Source organism: Manis javanica, chromosome 13 (genome assembly GCF_040802235.1).
Source record: "Manis javanica isolate MJ-LG chromosome 13, MJ_LKY, whole genome shotgun sequence".
NCBI classification, from domain to species: domain Eukaryota; kingdom Metazoa; phylum Chordata; class Mammalia; order Pholidota; family Manidae; genus Manis; species Manis javanica.
The window spans coordinates 43,976,876-43,982,875 of record NC_133168.1 but is presented as its reverse complement, the minus strand read 5'-3'; the positions used below and the strand labels follow the sequence as shown (position 1 = coordinate 43,982,875).

Genomic DNA, 6,000 nt, shown 5'->3' with positions numbered 1-6,000 from the left:
TGAACTTTGGCCGGGATCGCATTCAAATAAACTGCTTGGCCCTTTGTTGCCTCTCTTCACCTGCTTATTTCGGCTGGAATTTATCTTACGTTTGGTGTCAAAACCTGGGAAGGAGTGTGAGTGTGGGGCCCCGATCAGCCACCGGCGGCCCCGCCCCCTCCTTCCCAGACCCATGACCTCAGCCTACTCTCCACTGCATGGACTATTTTCTGGTGAGTCCCTCAGTTTCCCCTGTCTGTTTGCTTTCCTAACTCTGTTTCACCTGGTCTGGTAGAAATAGTGCGTACGTCCAGGTCTTGGTGTTCAGCCCATCCACTGTGGGCATTTGGGATACTTGCCCCTGGCCCTGCGGTGTGGGAGACGTCCCTCACCCAGGTTCCCAGGCCGTCTCCCCTGACTTGGCGCGCTTGGGATGCTGGGTGCTCCTCTCAGCAGGATTAGTTGGGGGGTGGCACAGACATGGGGAACCAGACCTCAAAAGCGAAGGCTCAGACCCTGCTGCAGTGTCTCATTTCTAATCTGGCTACTCTGTTTGTCCCGGGAAGTTCACAAATGGAAGCTAGTCTTTCTTTGCTCTGAGGCTGGGCCTTGGTATCCCTTGGACAACCGTCTTGCTGACCCCTGAGGGAATTTTCAATTTTAGCCTCCTCACCGACTTAACTAATTATTGCCACCAGAGCAGAGAGTAGAGTGAAATCCCATATGTGCAGGCTTTTTGGACATTTCACTCCTGCCCAGACCTTTATGTTAAGTGTTCAATGACTCAGGTTCTCCTGGCCTGATCTCCAGTTAAAGATTGTCAGCCTCTTACTCTGCCCAGTCCTTCTTCCCTTTCAGATCCGCCAGAAAACCTCAGTCACCCGCCTCTCTCAGCTCGAGATCCCCTCCCCCTCTCTCCACCACCATCCCTAAGTCCTTTGTCTTCACACATGTGGCTGCCATCTTAAAGTCCTACATTCTCAACCATGCCGCTGTCCTGCTCTCCTCTTCTGGTAGCTGCACCACCGCCTCCCCCTCTCCTTCTGCCTTCACCGCCATCTTCCCCCACCAGAACACACTCCTCCCACCCTCTAGTTCCAGAAGCCACAAACAAGAAACTGAAGAAAAACAAAGCAATTAGATATCAGTAACTTAAGTCTTTATATCAGTTTGTCTATCTGTGTATATGTTTTTATGTAAAAAGAGTTGCTGACTGTAGTCATTGTGGCTCAGTTTGTATGTTTGTGTGTCTAAGTGTGTAGATGAAAAATATTTTCCTACCTCCAGATGGTATTCCTAAGCTAGTAAAAAACTAAATCTCAGCAGAACAACTATTAGTTACACAAGATTAAATAAACTAAGGAAGATGATTTTGTAGCTTTTTGTTTCAAATGTTGCTGATCAAGTGTTTTAAGCTTGTTCTCTTAAGCTGACAACAGTTTAGTAAATGACTGCCTTTATAAGCAAAATTGAAACTTTATCTTTCTCTCTACCTAATCCCTCCAGAATTTAAAAACTCTTAGTAACTATTTTTATATTTCATGGCATTATGTTTATTTGCACAAGTTCAATAAGAATCTGCTTTCCTTGTAAGAGGACCAATTAAAAACACTAGTTATATTACCAAAGCTTTAACTTGAATGTCATACCTGAGAAACACATACATAAACTCAGATATGAACAGCTTTAAGGAACTAAAGTTGACTTTATAAAGCCAACAAAGCCCTTTGAAAGAATTAGCCTGGTACCTTGCTTACAGAGTTCCCAGCAGCCTTGCCAGGTGAGTAAAGAAGGTCACTTCCTGGCAGGTGCAGGAACCTCAAGATGTCTTGGGAACCTTGAGAAGAGAAGAATTCACCCAATCTACAGGTACTGCAGGTACAACCTGATGGCAAGTCTTACTTGGCTTTCTGGCCTCAAGAGGCCTTTAAAAGTTCAATCTAAAATTCCTTACAAAAAGTTCCAGCAAAACACATTTAAAAAAGCCTATATAATCAATTGCTCTTCTTGGTGCACTTATGCAAATAATAAAGCCAAGTGTTAATTATTTTCTTAATCTAGCTACTGCTAATAAAAATAAGGGTGATTTTAGAGAAAAGTATTGTTTCAATAATGCAGTCTTATCTATACTAAATCCTAATACTAATCATTGAGATATAAACTCAATCCAAAATTTTAGTTTCCCCATAATACCTGGCAATAATTCTCAATTAAACTCTTCATATTTCTAATTCTCATATTCAGCCATGCATTCTTCATCTCATCAAATTTGTCCTTCCAGAATAAAAGTGCCAACTTTCTGAGGCCCTCTCAACTGACCAGTGATAGAGACCTAGCTGCACCCTTTACTGTGCCCCTTCTCAGCATGAAGCAGCCAGAGCTGTCATTGCCCCTTTTTCCTGGCAGCAGCTAAAGTCTCTATCTATAAAAGAAAAAATGAAATAAAGACCATGAGCTTGGACAGAGTAGAAAAAGGGCCTCTAGAGAAGGCAAGGCAAAATATTTGCAGTCAGAGCAATATAACTACATGCTACGCCCCTTGTCAGCCAGAAATAGCCAGATCGAATCGTTGCCCATTATGACCAAAAGGCTGAAATGTAAGGTTGAAGGCACTAGGGGGAGGGGTGAGCACGTCACACTGATGACGTACGGAAGTCCCCGGCTGCTGCCCCCTCCCAACCTGAAAAATGTGCCTTAGGCTAGCCAGTTCTCGCTCTGCTGTAAATCTAAGCTATGCCTTCCCCTACCTTCTTTAAAAACTCACTGCCTGCCGTGCTGAGTGCGACTTTCCTGGCCTGTGTCTGTACAGGCTGGTGAACTTCGCCTGGGATCACATTCAAATAAACTGACTGGCCCTTTGTTGCCTCTCTGTTGGCTGGAATTTATCTTACAGTACTCTTAGCTCCCAAAGTTATGAACTCTGATAAAGACACTGCCAATTTCCCTCTTTTTTGTTTGCATTCTTCAAAAACCTAAAAAGCCCACCTAGTACCACTGGTTGTTGTTCTTATTTTTCTTTTCTTGACCTACTTAGGACCACCTTTCTTTTGGATAGCACAAATCTTCACATTGTTTAGTACCATGAATGGTAATTGGTCTAGTATATCAGGTCTGTCACCTGAATAATTTCTTAGCATCCAAGAGCGTGGCTACATAAGTGCTTGAAATTGGATAACTCTCCTTTTCAGCTTTTTTCATGGTCAGTAGCTGGCATTAAATTAGGTATCTCATTTTGATCATAATAAAGCATGTTCTTAGCACCCATACTCACATATATACTATTCTTTAGAGAGAGTGTTCTATTTCTTAGTTAAGGAAACAGCAGGGCTGTATGGGGTTGTGCTCTCAGGTTAAGTCAGACAAACTCACTGCATCAAGTTAGTTGTTAGTTGTCTTGCTGCCTTGATGGGGCTGCTCACAAATGTTTGCAGACAATTAAACATCTGTGGTCAAAAATCCCTTCCATTCAACAGAATTTAGAATTAGTGATGGAATCACAAGATTTATTCTGAAGATCTATGTGTCAAGGGTTCTTCAGGCTTCTGCAGAATTTCTCCATAAAGTGTCCCAGCTTTTGAACAAACTTCCCTCTGGATGTCCTGGAAATCTGGCCATGGCTTTTTGTTGATCAATGGTCAAAAGTAAGTTACTTTGTGAATGCATATACTATCTGTCTAGCTAACCACAGAAACATGAAAAGGCTTTTCAGTAAATGAGAAAAGAAATGGTTTGATTTCTTTCTGTTCCAGTTTTCTAGTTGTCCTTTAGAGATTTAATTTCCATCAATGATGCTAAGTAGCTTGGAGTTCTCTGTTTTGCCACTTAGCTAATTCCTCAGGGCTCTCTCTATTCTCTCCAATGTCAGTTGGTAAGACTTATCTTCAGAATGTTCATGCAGTTTTCATCACTTCTTACCAAGGATGTATAGAAAGCCATCAATGTCTCAATTCCTCATCAAATTTTTCTTCCCTCTTTTTTTTTAACCTCTTTATCATTTGTAAGTTTGCAAGATAATCTTGCCACTGCTATCAATTTGTGCCATAAAATGTTGAACTGTCAGAGTAGACTTATATGAATGAAAAATCTTAACCAACACCAAACTTTTATAATAGTTAGCAAATTACACAAACAAGCCACAAGCTCCATGTGGAGAGAATGAGTTACGCACTAGTAGTTCTTTCTTTCCACATTTAGTCTACTTCCCTTAGGTAGGTAGCACTTCACACCCAGAGTTATGACAAAGTCTGCCTTTCCTAAACTCCTTGTGCTTGCAGCTGCCTCCTTACATTCCTCACTGTGTCTAGAGGATTCTGATTGTTTCTCATGGGCATTGGCTACTTGCCTTTTAAGTGGCCTGTGTAAATTCCCTGGTTGAGGCAACTCTTTCATTTAGCTAGCACTGCTACAGGTCCTTTGCATCTGTTTTCCTTCTTCTTTTGTTAGTTTTTTGGTATTCCTGATTTCTGACTCTTTGGTCCTTGTTTGTCAGCATTCATGGCAGGGAATAGAAATCATTCAATGTTTTTAAGCAGAAAGGAATTCAATACTGGAATTAAGGTGCTTACAAAATTGTGCTGGAGGTTGGAGGTCAAGAACACCACCGCCATCCACTGGTCAGGAAAGTTTTGAACCACTACTATCCTCACTGCTGCTGTTCACTCACATTTGTTTCTCTGGTGTGGGCAGACAAGCCGGCTCTAGCACATGGAACATCTGTTGCATCAACTTATCAGCCCACTTCACTAAATAACGAATAATGGCACCACTGCTTCCATTTTCCAGACTGGAATGAGTGCATCTCAATGGTAGAAGCTAACCTCATCCAGAAAACTGGCCATAAGCACATCTGGGCAAGCCCCTGTGATACAGAAGGTGGGAGCACAAAATAAGAAGGATGTAGAACATTCCATTGAGTGCTAGATTCATGTCTATCCCAAATTTTCTTGTTATACACTCCCAGTCTCAGATGCTCATCTTGCAACTTCAGTGTCCTGAGTCCACACCTGACGGGATATATTCCTTCCGTCTCTTCTCAGCTTTTCTGTCATGCCTTTTCAGTAATTCACATGCTTTAGGAAGTGGCAGCTAGCTATTTACATTTTTTAAAATTAATAACAATGGATGAATACTTTCACTGTGTGAGATATTTGCATCATTACTGAGACCTTCTGAAATAATTAACTTTGACAAAGACACTATTGGAAGTTTCAGGTCCCATGGCTAGTGGACATCAGGAAGAGCTTGGCGGCTCCTATCTTTAGCTGCCCGTCAGACCCATCTTCTTTGCCTCTGTCCCAGAGCTGGACCTAACCCATTATAGTGTAATATAAATCAGTTTCTTATTTTGTGGTTGTGAAATTATGAGTACTGATTTTCTATCTTGAAAATAAATATGTTCAAAATAAAAGGAACGTATTCTTCCAATATTTTTGGAAGACTAGAGTGGATTATTGTTTATAATGATGATAATAAAAATATCCATCTCAAGAGGGACACAAAAGCTTAAAAATGCTTTGGAATCAATCTTCCAAAACCTTTTGTTTTGCTTTTTCTATGTTTTAATCAGTGGGAACAACCTCAGAATTGCTTCCCTTCAAAAACCCAAACTTGTATTTGAGAAAGTTGTTTTAAGTTCCATTTTTGGAGCTTGCTATTTATATGCTAAATCCTTTGAAAATATCTCCAACACTGTTTATCTTATGATAATTATATTTTAAATTTTCTTATTTTTGTTCCCTTGCCCACTTTTTCTTTCTTCTGACTCTTTTTACTTCTTTCATTTTTTCACTATAAAGATTTAAGATATTTGTTATTTTTTTCTTCAACTGGTATCTTATAATTTAAAGGAATTTTTCATTGTTCAAATATTCTTTTTTTTCCCCTAGTAAATAAAACAATGCTATTAAACTGGTATTTTGGTAAGTGTAGAGCTCTTGTACTGTGGTTGTACAGAACACCATGATAGGAGCATTATTTAAAGTAAAATAGTCAAGATATTGTGACAGGACCAAAGAAGAAACC

General features: G+C 40.4%; 1 protein-coding gene across 1 annotated transcript in view; it reads left to right on the top strand.

The window, feature by feature from the left end:
- Nucleotides 1-6,000, top strand: part of TRDN (triadin) — a 486,197-nt gene continuing 480,197 nt past the window's right edge. The window contains exon 1 of the mRNA XM_073219550.1: nt 1-212. The gene's annotated coding sequence lies outside the window, so the exon portion shown is untranslated. The remainder of the gene's footprint in view (nt 213-6,000) is intronic.